Below are 15755 nucleotides of genomic sequence, written 5' to 3'. Positions count from 1 at the left end.
TTTCATTCCTCCAAGTTTACTGGTTGCAAGCAATTTTTATACTGTGCACAGAATTTAACACCTATGAATTTTCACAGGCTTTGGTGCTTGAAAGGTAAATTGTTACTGTCATGATAATGAATATGCATGAGATGTGTTCACCTGACCGGAAGTCAGATGGTATGAGAGGGAGAGAGGAGAGTGAAATGGAGGAACAATGAAAACTGGAGAATAAAGACACGGAGATGTTTAACTGGTAAAACCTGCGTTATTAGTGTTATTAACTTCACATTTCGGGCCACAAATGTGACATTGGCGACGAGGATTAAAACAACAACATTTTGGAACTTCAATGTGATAAGAATTTTGATTTTTGATTCGGTGGCTTTGGGCTGAAAAAGTTTCCTCATGGCAGGCGCAGAAGCTGACTTTCTAACACTTCGAGGTGTTCCTCATTTTGACCCGACGGGTGATGCAAGCACTGTGAGTGTGAAGTGGAAGGCATGGTTGGAAGAATTTGAAGCCTACGCCGACAGTCGTGGCCTATTTCTCGATAGCTGTACGGTGGAACAAAAAGCGCAGAGGAGGGCGTTACTTCTTTTCACCGCAGGACCCGCAGTTCGGGAAACTTTTAAAACACTTTTGAATACAGGAAGGAAGGATGAATACCAGAAAGCCGTCGATGCATTGAACGCACACTATGTAGTAACACCGAATGCTACATTTCAATGCCATTTTTTTCGAAGAACGAAACAAGAAGATGGACCAACAATTGCTCAGTACGTGACGAGATTGCGCCAGCTGGCTGTTGGATGCAATTACATGGCAGCTGATTTGGACAACCAATTATTGGATCAAGTCGTGCAACACTGCAGATCAGACAAGCTCAGGAGACGTCTGCTGGAAAAAGGGAGTGAGTTGAAGCTCACCGATGCTTTAGCCATTGCTGCTGCATTAGAGGCTGTTGAGGGGCAATTCCATACCATGACCCTGAAGGACAACTCAAGCCAGCAAGTTAAGAGGCTCTCGCATCGCCATAACCAGCCAAGATATACGTCGACACATGATGTGGAGTGTTATCGATGTGGAAACAGAGGTCATTTTGGAAAAGACCCATGCTGCCCAGCAAAAGGCAAAGTTTGCAGAAAGTGCGGAGGTAAGGACCACTTTGCAAAGAAGTGCAAAAGCAAGTCCAATGCAGACCAGAAGGGGAAGAGCACAGCTTCCAAAGGCAAAGCTTGGGGGAAAGGAAAGTTTCCTGGAAAGAAAGACACTATTCTCCATATAGACGGTGACCCAGAAAGTGACGATGATGATGATAACCATGATGGACCGAGATACTATCAATTTACATTGAATGATGTACATCATGAGAAAGTCCCAGTGATAAATGGTGGTGTGACAGTTCAGGTCATTGTAGACTCAGGCAGTAACAGTAATGTAATTGACCGACATTTATGGGAGAAATTGAAAAGGAAAAGGATCGTCTGTACATCAAAGAAGTGCTCCAAGAAACTGTATCCATACACAGCAACCAAGCCATTGCAGACCATTGGATGTTTTACTGCAACTGTTGAAGCTGGTGATAAGTACACCGAAGCAGAGTTTGTTGTCATAGACGAGAGGGGAGAACCATTGCTGAGTAGACGCACAGCGCAAGACCTGGCAATACTTCATATTGGAGCTCGTGCCAATTCAGTTCAGTCATACAAGGATATGAAGCAAGAATTCCCCGCAGTTTTCCAGGGAGTAGGAAAGCTGAAAGGTCGACAACTAAAGCTAGCGGTAGACAAAGCGGTCAAACCCAAGGCGCAACCGGTGCGCAGAACTCCGTTTGAACTTCGTGGGAGAGTCGAAGCCAAAATTAAAGAGTTGATCGCGCAAGACATTATTGAACCTGTGGAATATTCGACACAATGGGTTAGGCCAGTAGTGATTGTGCCCAAACCAAATGGCGACATAAGACTGTGTGTTGATATGAGGATGGCCAATGAAGCTATAATTCGAGAACAACACCCTATACCAACAGTGGAGGAAATACTTCAGGAGTTAAGTACCAGTAAGATATTCTAAAAAATTGATTTAAAATGGGGCTATCATCAATTAGAGCTGGACCCAGAATCCCGAGACGTAACAACATTTTTGACTCACTGTGGATTGTACCGATATAAGAGACTATCATTCGGCATTAATGCAGCTTCTGAGATCTACCAGTATGAAATCCATCGAGTGATTCAAGGCATTCCTGGAGTTGCCAACATTTCTGACGACATCATAGTCCATGCGCCTACAAAGGAAGAGCATGACAGATGGTTGAGGCGTGTACTATCTAGACTACAGGAGGCAGGCCTTACCGTGAATGGAAACAAGTGCCAGTTCAGTGTATCAGAAATGGACTTCATGGGACACAGACTTACACGGGAAGGACTAAACCCAGCAGAGGCCAAGGTGAAGGCTATTGCAGATGCACGTGCACCCCAGAACACAACGGAGGTGAGGAGTTTCTTGGGATTGGTCAATTATTGCGCAAAGTTCATCCCTAATTTTGCTACAGTGGCAGAACCACTAAGGAAACTAACCAGGAAAGGTGTACCATTCCATTTTGGATCGGAGCAGAAGAAAGCGTTCACAGCGCTGAAGCAAAGTCTGACGGACGCTGATACTCTTGGATATTATGATCCGGCTGCACCAACCAAAGTCATAGCGGATGCTAGTCCTGTTGGTTTAGGAGCCGTGCTGGTCCAGATGCATGATGTAGGACCAAGAATCATTGCATACGCCAGCAGATCGTTGTCAGATGTGGAAAGAAGATATTCTCAGACAGAGAAAGAAGCACTCGGACTTGTATGGGCCTGTGAGAGGTTCCATGCATATTTGTATGGCATTGAATTTGAACTCATCACAGATCATAAGCCATTAGAGGTGATCTATGCCTCTAGATCCAAACCGTGTGCCAGAATAGAGCGATGGGTGCTCCGACTCCAACCCTACAAATATAAAGTAGTTCACATTGCCGGGAAAGCAAACATTGCTGATCCGCTGTCCAGATTGGTGAAGGATGGATGCCCACAATCCAAGTCAGAATTGGGGACAGAAGCAGAGAGCTTTGTACGCTTCGTAGCTATTCAGTTGACTCCGAAAGTTGTGACCATGAAGGAAGTCGAGAGAGAGTCCGAACATGATCCAGAACTCATGGAAGTGAGAGAATGTAACCAGAGTGGACAATGGGTCAAGTGTACTCACAAGACAAACTTTGTTGCATCGGACAGTGTGTATTGAGAGGTTGTAGATTGGTGATACCGCAGAGGTTGAGACCAAAGATCGTATCCTTAGCTCATGAAGGACACCTAGGTATTGTTGTTACCAAGCAAAACCTCAGGAGTAAAGTATGGTGGCCAGGTTGTGATAAAGACGCAGAGAAATTTGTCAAAACTTGTCATGGATGTCAAATCACAAGTAGGAGTAATCCTCCAGAGCTGATCCGGAGTACGCAACTCCCGACAGGACCGTGGATCGACGTAGCCCGTTGATTTTCTTGGACCTTTACCGACTGGTGAATCAATCATGGTAGTGATAGATTACTACAGCAGATACTATGAGTACGCTGTGATGCGGTCAACGACCACTGAAAAAACAACACAAGCATTAGCAGAGATCTTCGCAAGATATGGATTGCCTGTTATGCTATACTCTGACAATGGTCCACAATTCATTTCAGAGACATTTGCTGAATACATGAGGACCACAGGTATCCACCATCATAAAGTAACTCCGAAATGGCCGCAAGCCAACGGGGAAGTAGAGAGACAAAATCAGTCCATTGAAAAACGATTACAGATTGCTCACGCAGAAGGACAAAATTGGTGAGAAGCATTGCTATCTTACGTGGCTGTCTATCGGGCAACGCCTCATGCAACCACAGGAAAAAGTCCTGCAGAAGCATTTTTTGGGAGAAAAATCCGCACAAAAATGCCCAAAATAAAGGAAATCAGGGACGACCAGGAGATGAGGGACCACGATGCTGAAAAGAAAGGAGCAGCAAAACTGTACACAGATTCGAGACGTGGAGCCAGGTACTCAGATATCATGCCTGGAGATAATGTTCTGGTGAGGCAAGAGAGTGGTGGTAAGCTAGACACACCTTATTACCATCAACCCTACACTGTCGTATCCAGAAGTGGCAGTATGGTAACAGTCAAGTCTCCGGCTGGAGTCCTGTACAAAAGAAATGTGTCTGGTGTAAAAAGATACCAGTCCAGAGAGACATCGAGCGAGGTGGTTGAAAGTCCAATACGAGATGCTCAACCTGAGGGACCAGATGATGTTCCCGAGGCAGTTACCAGCATTCCTGATGAAGTGACCAGAGTGCCAGAAACACCCGAGGCCGTAGCGAGCAGTATTTCCGACGCTGAGAGTGAACAACCGAGTAGCGACGATAGTATCCCAGGAAGGCCAAAACGAGACAGGAAACCGCCTAAACGATACGAAGACTTTGTGCCATATTTCTAATTGTGCCCGCATTATCACACAAGGGAAAGTTTGTGACAGTTGGAATGATAATAGAATATTGGGACAGTGATTTGATCATATATCATAAAGTGCGTGAATGAGTGCTGTATGAAGTACATTTTTGTTTAGTTGAGTTATTGTATTACAGTTAGTTACGACATGTTTGTGTTACATTGTGTGTAGAAGGAGTTTGAACTTGTTCGTTTGTTTGTTAGAAATTGTTTGTTGGTTCCGAGGGATATTGATAAGGTGACGGTGTTTACATTTCAACATTAAGGTGTAAAGTTTATTTCTGGTAAAAGGAGGGATGTCATGATAATGAATATGCATGAGATGTGTTCACCTGACCGGAAGACAGATGGTATGAGAGGGAGAGAAGAGTGCGAAATGGAGGAACAATGAAAACTGGAGAATAAAGACACGGAGATGTTTAACTGGTAAAACCTGCGTTATTAGTGTTATTAACTTCACATTTTGGGCCACAAATGTGACAGTTACCACTCAGGAAGGTTCTTGTCAGTTTTCAGAGAGAGATTTGTTGTCCCTGGACACAAACTGACCTTTTTTAATCAGCCACTTCAGTGTCTTGCTGAAAAAACTTGCCCCATCAGGGCTTTCCAAATGATAACCTTTTTCTTTCAGGTCACCACAGGTTCCTTTTGGTTTCTCCTATTTCAAGTGAAACATTAGGCAGCCAGTCCTCTCCTCTTGTATGGACTACAAGGGCTTTTACCAGACTGAACTAAGCACTCACAACCCGTCTTCCAAATGGGGTTTTCCACAAGCTTGCCAGCTTGTCCTGTTCCAGTCCCAGCTGCTGCTGCTGACTGTAAAACTGCAGAACTGATATCTCTCTCTCAGAGAAAAGCCTCCTTTTCTCTCTGAGCTTGAAAGCCACCTGACCCTCCTAGAACATCAAGTGCACTCCCAAATAGCCTGTAGCTCCAAACTACTCCTCCAATCTCTTTCATCTGTTGCTTTTCCAAACAACAATCCATTAGTGAAGTCTCTTGGGCACTCCCCAAAGTTTTTCCAAAGGTCCCCAGGAGCTGCCCTGTCTGGCTTGAGCAGAGCTCTAGTATTTTAAATGAGATCAGTTTTGAAGTGTTTGTATGTGACCTACACTAAAAAACCTACCCAAATTTATCTCCTAAAACCATAACTATATACAATACAAACACAACATAGTCTGTCACAGAGTATTTGTAAAATGGGTATAGCTGTATTAGCAAAACCTTCTTGTTCTTACAGTCCTTTCTGGGTGATTAAACAAAGAAAAATATGACATTCACATTTAGCCAGCTCATTGGCTGGCTCCACCACATTTAAGGACTGTGGACATACACTTCAAGGTCTCTTGCCCTCAGTGTTCTTCCATTTATTTTACATTCCCCAGCCTTGTTCCACCTCCATAAATGCATGACTTCACACTTCTCTGGACTAAATCATTAAGGAAATTTCTACCCAACTGACTAGGCCATTTTGATAAAGGGTCCTGACTGAAATGTTGACTGCCCATGTCTACCAGTGGACGCTACCTGACCTGATGAGTTCCTCCAGCATCTCATTATTTGCTCAAGGTTTCAGCATCTTCAATTTTTCTGCTCCTCTGTTTTACTGTTTCCTCCTCAATGTTAACCACCTGGCTAATGTAGGTGTCATTTGTATCTTCATTATTGAGGTCTAAACCATTAAATATATGCCACAAAACTGAAGGAACCCTATCGGTAACAAAAACACCCATCAACCATTGCCTTTTCATATATACTTCATTGGATCCAATGGGCTTTTACTTTCTTGACCACCCCTATCTGGGACAGAGTCAAAGCCATTTAAAATTGACATAGAATACATGAAGCACGTTCCTCACATTGACTCAGTCGAGGAATTCAATCACTAGTCGGACTTCCAAAATTAAAAATTATGGAAACCAATGTTTTTCCTTGCCTAAATAAAATTGATTCAGTCTTGCTGAAAATATTTAATGTTTAATTAAAATCAGATCCCACAGGGTTTTGTTGATTCCAGTCTGGCAGCATCACAATACATAATGATGATTTCATATAGGCTAATAATGCAGAACTTAAGAATTTTGTAACTAAAGCGGTTAAGGTGGAATTAAAAGTTGGAAACATATTTTCAACATATTAGTTAAGGTTAAAGAGAAAACGGCATTAATAAAATCAACATTCCTATTTATAGATTCTTTTACACATTCTGATTAATCCTATTAAGTTATAACAAAAAGATAATGTTAGACCTAAAAAGAGTGAATGTGAAGTTTGATTAGCCTGCTGTACTGGAGGTACATTTAGATTAGGCCAGTTGTTAGTTTTGATGTGTTAAAGTCTTTACACAGTGGGGAATGATTTAAAAGGGGGAAAAAAGAAACAAACATAAGAAATTTAGAATTAGAAAAATGGTTGCTTATGTGAACCAAGGAAAATGAAGCTAGTTACCTTTGGTGATGCTTCACATCCTACTCTTCCTGATGAATATTCTAGTGCAGCTGGTTTCACTGTGTTTCTTATGGGCGAGATTGGGAAAAGTTGTCCTCTAGCTTGGGAAGCTAAGAAAATAAAAAGGGTGGTTAAAATATTCCAGCTGCCAAAGTACTAGCTCTTGTAGACATCATGGATATGGGATTGTAGTTGACCAACACATTGGGAGAACTACATGAATTGTTATTTGGACAAAAAAAAAACTCACTGTGGGCTCTTTACACTTGAAAATGGTGAGTGGGAAATGATTATAGAGTGCCCAGACTAGGCTGTGGCCATTACTGAAGAGAACAAAATCTGAAGTTAACTGTTAGATTATTTCACTGAAAGAACTAAACATTGAGGAAAGTATTTAGAGATCTCAGACATTTTGTCTGGAAAACAAAATGTTTCTGTACAGATGATGAGGGTATTTAATTTAAGAAGAAAAACAAGGAGCATTTTAAAGAGAAGGGAGCCTGCTTTTTTTTTGCATCCAAGTGATTTAATCTGTTGATTCAGCTACTGTGGACTCATGTAACAGGAGGAAGGCTCAGTTGTAGCCAGCAGGTGCACAATAACCATTCTTTGGTCTTCCGGGCAACTAGCAAAGTGTCATTGCATCCTTCACTGCTTGACTGAACTCCTGAAACACAAAGGCAATAGGAACTCTGCTGTATGGGAAATTCTTCAACCTGTGCAATCACATCTGCCTATTTGCCTCTGGTCAGGGGTCTGATGTGCTATTACCTTCTTGAAGCGTGACCTCAGACAGGGAACGGGAAATGCTAAACTGCAGTAGGATTTGGTCATCTGCAGGTTAAGTATGAAATGAGCCAAGCATCACCTGAGCAGCCACCTCCTTCCATTTCTCCAGTTGGAGTTGAGGAGAAAGGTTGTGTCCATAAAAGGGCAGTTTAACTGGTGCTTCATCCATTGTTCCTTGCGAAGGGCCAGATATCAGAATTACACCCTGAAGCCCTGAGGGGGACATGTCCATCAGCTGAGAGCCCTTTTCCATGAACACCTCATTTAATAGCTTGCTTCACTCACTCACCACAACCACCTTAGCACCTGGCGAGAGTGAGCATGAGAGCACTTGTTGCCCAGCATGTCAGGAGCCATAACCAAGGCATAAACTGAGCAGCTGCCTGAAGACTGAAAGCATCCTTGAAATAAACCCCAGAAGCAACAATTGAGAGTGGAATATTTAAACCATTGGGTTTGGGGAGAAATTATTTTCTACTGTTGCCTATTTGATACTTGCATCTTGAATGGAGATGATCCTGGTCCAATTTGACAGAGTCTCACAATTCCACAGGTGGAAGTATTTCCCATCCCAGTGCCTTGTCTCGATGGAAGCTGGGGCAATTTGTGCAACTTACAAGATGCCAAATTAGAACCAAAACTAAATCAGAAGCCAAAGCAGCCAAACAGCACTCATTTTTCAGTCAATATTAATTTATTTTAATTTTTTTTTAAATTGACAATACAGCATGGTAGCTCATGAAATCCATCACCCAATTACATCCAATAAACTCACCAAACCCGTAGGTTTGAGGGTGGAAGAAAACTGGAGCACCCGAAGAAGAACCACGCAGGTCACAGGGAGAATGTCCAAACTCCTAATAAACAGTAGCACATAAGAACCTGGGTTGCTTCCGCTAACCACTATACTAATTGCCCACTCCAGATATATTCTTCACTTGGGTGACACTCAGACTGAAGGCAGTGATCTGGTAAAGAAGTCATTACACATCACTGCCATTTTTCTGCAAGAGTAAAAATTCCAACTAAATTTGTTCAAAACACAGCTCCACTTCAATAACAAAAAAAACCTACATCGCATTGCAACACGTGAATAACAAAACATTCATCATCAAAGACCCCCATCACCCTGGTCAGAACCTCTTCCCACTGCTACCTTCACCCAGAAGGTACAGAAGCCTGAAGACCAGCTCTGCAAGATTAAAAAATGATTTATTTCCAACAGTGTCAGACTCTTGAAGCATCCCTTGTTACACTAATCAGGATCTGCTCCAACATTGCAAAAGGATTATCTGTACCATTGCAAGTCACTTATTTTGCACGAGGGTAACTGTAATATTTATTGTCTCATATGTATATATATATATATATATATATATGTATATATATATTCAACTAAGTATAGCATTATAGTTGTTTTATTTTGAAAATTACCAGTTTGGTTGGTGCAAGGAAGAATTTTGCTGCACATGTACGTTGTAAAATGAAAATGACAATACACTCATTATCATCAACAATGTCTCTATCAGAACACCCACAATCACTGTCTCTATCAGAACACCCACAATCACTGTCTCTAACAGAACACCCACAGTCACTGTCTCCATCAGAACACCCACAATCACTGTCTCTATCAGAACACCCACAATCACTGTCTCTAACAGAACACCCACAGTCACTGTCTCCATCAGAACACCCACAGTCACTGTCTCTAACAGAACACCCACAATCACTGTCTCTAACAGAACACCCACAATCACTGTCTCCATCAGAACACCCACAATCACTGTCTCCATCAGAACACCCACAATCACTGTCTCTAACAGAACACCCACAATCACTGTCTCTAACAGAACACCCACAATCACTGTCTCTAACAGAACACCCACAATCACTGTCTCTAACAGAACACCCACAATCACTGTCTCTAACAGAACACCCACAATCACTGTCTCTAACAGAACACCCACAATCACTGTCTCTAACAGAACACCCACAATCACTGTCTCTAACAGAACACCCACAATCACTGTCTCTAACAGAACACCCACAATCACTGTCTCTAACAGAACACCCACAATCACTGTCTCCATCAGAACACCCACAATCACTGTCTCCATCAGAACACCCACAATCACTGTCTCTAACTGAACACCCACAATCACTGTCTCCATCAGAACACCCACAATCACTGTCTCCATCAGAACACCCACAATCACTGTCTCCATCAGAACACCCACAATCACTGTCTCTAACAGAACACCCACAATCACTGTCTCTAACAGAACACCCACAATCACTGTCTCCATCAGAACACCCACAATCACTGTCTCTAACAGAACACCCACAATCACTGTCTCTAACAGAACAACCACAATCTCTGTCTCTATCAGAACACCCACAATCACTGTCTCTAACAGAACACCCACAATCACTGTCTCTAACAGAACACCCACAATCACTGTCTCTAACAGAACACCCACAATCACTGTCTCCATCAGAACACCCACAATCACTGTCTCTATCAGAACACCCACAATCACTGTCTCTAACAGAACACCCACAATCACTGTCTCCATCAGAACACCCACAATCACTGTCTCTAACAGAACACCCACAATCACTGTCTCTAACAGAACAACCACAATCTCTGTCTCTATCAGAACACCCACAATCACTGTCTCTAACAGAACACCCACAATCACTGTCTCTAACAGAACACCCACAATCACTGTCTCCATCAGAACACCCACAATCACTGTCTCCAACAGAACACCCACAATCACTGTCTCCAACAGAACACCCACAATCACTGTCTCCATCAGAACACCCACAATCACTGTCTCTAACAGAACACCCACAATCACTGTCTCTAACAGAACAACCACAATCTCTGTCTCTATCAGAACACCCACAATCACTGTCTCTAACAGAACACCCACAATCACTGTCTCTTTCAGAACACCCACAATCACTGTCTCTAACAGAACACCCACAGTCACTGTCTCTAACAGAACACGCACAATCACTGTCTCTAACAGAACACCCACAATCACTGTCTCTAACAGAACACCCACAATCACTGTCTCTAACAGAACACCCACAATCACTGTCTCCAACAGAACACCCACAATCACTGTCTCCATCAGAACACCCACAATCACTGTCTCTAACAGAACACCCACAATCACTGTCTCTAACAGAACACCCACAATCACTGTCTCTAACAGAACACCCACAATCACTGTCTCTAACAGAACACCCACAATCACTGTCTCTAACAGAACACCCACAATCACTGTCACTAACAGAACACCCACAATCACTGTCTCTAACAGAACACCCACAATCACTGTCTCTAACAGAACACCCACAATCACTGTCTCCATCAGAACACCCACAATCACTGTCTCCATCAGAACACCCACAATCACTGTCTCTAACAGAACACCCACAATCACTGTCTCCATCAGAACACCCACAATCACTGTCTCTAACAGAACACCCACAATCACTGTCTCTAACAGAACACCCACAATCACTGTCTCTAACAGAACACCCACAATCACTGTCTCCATCAGAACACCCACAATCACTGTCTCTAACAGAACACCCACAATCACTGTCTCTAACAGAACACCCACAATCACTGTCTCTAACAGAACACCCACAATCACTGTCTCTAACAGAACACCCACAATCACGGTCTCTAACAGAACACCCACAATCACTGTCTCTAACAGAACACCCACAATCACTGTCTCTAACAGAACACCCACAATCACTGTCTCTAACAGAACACCCACAATCACTGTCTCTAACAGAACACCCACAATCACTGTCTCTAACAGAACACCCACAATCACTGTCTCTAACAGAACACCCACAATCACTGTCTCTAACAGAACACCCACAATCACTGTCTCCATCAGAACACCCATAATCACTGTCTCTAACAGAACACCCACAATCACTGTCTCTAACAGAACACCCACAATCACTGTCTCTAACAGAACACCCACAATCACTGTCTCTAACAGAACACCCACAATCACTGTCTCTAACAGAACACCCACAATCACTGTCTCCATCAGAACACCCATAATCACTGTCTCTAACAGAACACCCACAATCACTGTCTCTAACAGAACACCCACAATCACTGTCTCTAACAGAACACCCACAATCACTGTCTCTAACAGAACACCCACAATCACTGTCTCTAACAGAACACCCACAATCACTGTCTCTAACAGAACACCCACAATCACTGTCTCTAACAGAACACCCACAATCACTGTCTCTAACAGAACACCCACAATCACTGTCTCTAACAGAACACCCACAATCACTGTCTCTAACAGAACACCCACAATCACTGTCTCCATCAGAACACCCATAATCACTGTCTCTAACAGAACACCCACAATCACTGTCTCTAACAGAACACCCACAATCACTGTCTCTAACAGAACACCCACAATCACTGTCTCTAACAGAACACCCACAATCACTGTCTCTAACAGAACACCCACAATCACTGTCTCTAACAGAACACCCACAATCACTGTCTCTAACAGAACACCCACAATCACTGTCTCCATCAGAACACCCACAATCACTGTCTCTAACAGAACACCCACAATCACTGTCTCCATCAGAACACCCACAATCACTGTCTCCATCAGAACACCCACAATCACTGTCTCTAACAGAACACCCACAATCACTGTCTCTAACAGAACACCCACAATCACTGTCTCTATCAGAACACCCACAATCACTGTCTCTAACAGAACACCCACAATCACTGTCTCCATCGGAACACCCACAATCACTGTCTCTATCAGAACACCCACAATCACTGTCTCTATCAGAACACCCACAATCACTGTCTCTAACAGAACACCCACAATCACTGTCTCCATCAGAACACCCACAATCACTGTCTCTAACAGAACACCCACAATCACTGTCTCCATCAGAACACCCACAATCACTGTCTCTATCAGAACACCCACAATCACCGTCTCTAACAGAACACCCACAATCACCGTCTCTAACAGAACACCCACAATCACTGTCTCTAACAGAACACCCACAGTCACTTTCTCTAACAGAACACCCACAATCACTGTCTCTAACAGAACACCCACAATCACTGTCTCTAACAGAACACCCACAATCACTGTCTCTAACAGAACACCCACAATCACTGTCTCTAACAGAACACCCACAATCACTGTCTCTATCAGAACACCTACAGTCACTTTCTCTAACAGAACACCCACAATAACTGTCTCTAACAGAACACCCACAATAACTGTCTCTAACAAAACACCCACAATCACTGTCTCTAACAGAACACCCACAATCACTGTCTCCATCAGAACACCCACAATCACTGTCTCTATCAGAACACCCACAATCACCGTCTCTAACAGAACACCCACAATCACCGTCTCTAACAGAACACCCACAATCACTGTCTCTAACAGAACACCCACAGTCACTTTCTCTAACAGAACACCCACAATCACTGTCTCTAACAGAACACCCACAATCACTGTCTCTAACAGAACACCCACAATCACTGTCTCTAACAGAACACCCACAATCACTGTCTCTAACAGAACACCCACAATCACTGTCTCTATCAGAACACCTACAGTCACTTTCTCTAACAGAACACCCACAATAACTGTCTCTAACAGAACACCCACAATAACTGTCTCTAACAAAACACCCACAATCACTGTCTCTAACAGAACACACACAATCACTGTCTCTTTTTTTTAAACTTTATTTAAGGATTTTATCACATGAATAAAACAAAAAAATTACATTTAAAGAAAACTAAAAATACAGTAATTTTTACAAGACAGCATTAATGACCTAACTTAAATCAGTCTAACCCCCCCCCCCCCATATATACGGCCACTAAAAAAAATCTATATATATATATATAAAAAAAACCCACCCTTCCCCCCCAAAAGAGTGAAGAATTAATAAAGTTAATAATATTATATATAAAAAAACACTCACAAACAAAAAAAACAGGTAAAAATACTAATAAAAAAAGTTATCAAATCTAAAATATCACACATAAAACATATTTAAGTCAAACTTAATTGCATGTACTTAACAAATGGAGTCCACTTCATCTTATAAAAAGACATCTTATCTTGAGTTGAAAAAGATATCTTTTCCATAATTAAACAAGACTTCATCTCTAAATACCACCTATCTAAGGTTAATATATTTCTGTCTTTCCAAGTAAGCGCTATACATTTCTTGGCCACCGCTAAGGCTAAATAGATAAAAGAAATCTGAAAATCATTTAAGCGTAAGTCAATTAATGATTGCATATTCCCTAATAAAAATATCTCTTTTTTTCTCTTTGGCTTGGCTTCGCGGACGAAGATTTATGGAGGGGGTAAAAGTCCACGTCAGCTACAGGCTCGTTTGTGGCTGACAAGTCCGATGCGGGACAGGCAGACACGGTTGCAGCGGCTGCAGGGGAAAATTGGTTGGTTGGGGTTGGGTGTTGGGTTTTTCCTCCTTTGCTTTTTGTCAGTGAGGTGGGCTCTGCAGTCTTCTTCAAAGGAGGTGGCTGCCCGCCAAACTGTGAGGCGCCAAGATGCACGGTTTGAGGCGTTATCAGCCCACTGGCGGTGGTCAATGTGGCAGGCACCAAGAGATTTCTTTAGGCAGTCCTTGTACCTTTTCTTTGGTGCACCTCTGTCACGGTGGCCAGTGGAGAGCTCGCCATATAATACGATCTTGGGAAGGCGATGGTCCTCCATTCTGGAGACGTGACCCATCCAGCACAGCTGGATCTTCAGCAGCGTGGACTCGATGCTGTCGACCTCTGCCATCTCGAGTACTTCGACGTTAGGGATGAAAGCGCTCCAATGGATGTTGAGGATGGAGCGGAGACAACGCTGGTGGAATTATATCAGGATATAATACAACATAGATATTATATAAACTATTAAATATAGATTGAATACCTTTCCAAAACTGTTGCAATCAATCACAAAACCAAACAGTATGTAAAAAAAGTATTGGCCGTCTGATCACAACGAAAACAACAATCTGACTTACTAAGACCAAATTTTTTTAATTTCTCTGGTGTTAAATATAATTGATGTATAAAATTATAATTAATCATTGCTAATCTAGCATTGATCAATTTCCGAATACTATTCTGACAAATTTCCATCCAGGTTTCTTCAGCTATTAGAGAACCTAAATCTTTTTCCCATTTCAACTTATCTTTATCCCAATCTGTCTTGCTTTCATTTTCTTGTAAAATACAATACAAATCAGATATATACCCCTTTTTTGGTATGGAAAGTACATATTTCTCAAAACTAGTTTCAGGCAATAAAATCATATGTCGACCACATATCTGTTTTACAAATGATCTTAACTGATAATACACAAACACAGAATTTCCACTAATACCAAATTTCCTTTGTAATTCCTCAAAAGAACAAAAATGTCCTTCAAAAAAACAATCTGATAAATTTTTTTATTCCTTTCCTTTCCCATTGTTTCAAAGTGATATTGGAGACTGTAAAAGGAACAAGTTGATTATTATATAATGGCAATCGCCCAGACCATTTATTTTTAAGCCTCAATTTATTAAGTTTATTTGTCCATAAATTCAATAAATGTTTCAATATTGGTACATCATAAGTTCGTAATAAATTTTTATTCCATCGAAACAAAAACTCATGTGGAAATTTTCTAAAATAATTGCCATTTCTATCTTTGCCCAACTAGGTGGATCCTCCATATTCATTAATGCACTAAGAAATTTAAATTGAGCTGCCTCATAATAATGTTGAAAATTCGGTAATCTCAAACCTCCAAATTGAAAATCCCACATCAACTTTCTCATTGCTAGCCTCAGAAATTTTCCCTTCCATAAGAAGTCTCTAACTGCTCTATATAGATCCTTAAAAAAACTTTTTTTTTTAAATAAGGAATTGATTGAAACAAATATTGTAT

The sequence above is a fragment of the Narcine bancroftii genome, chromosome 2 (genome assembly GCF_036971445.1).
Source record: "Narcine bancroftii isolate sNarBan1 chromosome 2, sNarBan1.hap1, whole genome shotgun sequence".
Taxonomy (NCBI): domain Eukaryota; kingdom Metazoa; phylum Chordata; class Chondrichthyes; order Torpediniformes; family Narcinidae; genus Narcine; species Narcine bancroftii.
The sequence above is the reverse complement of the archived record's forward strand: the minus strand, read 5'-3'. Positions refer to the sequence as shown.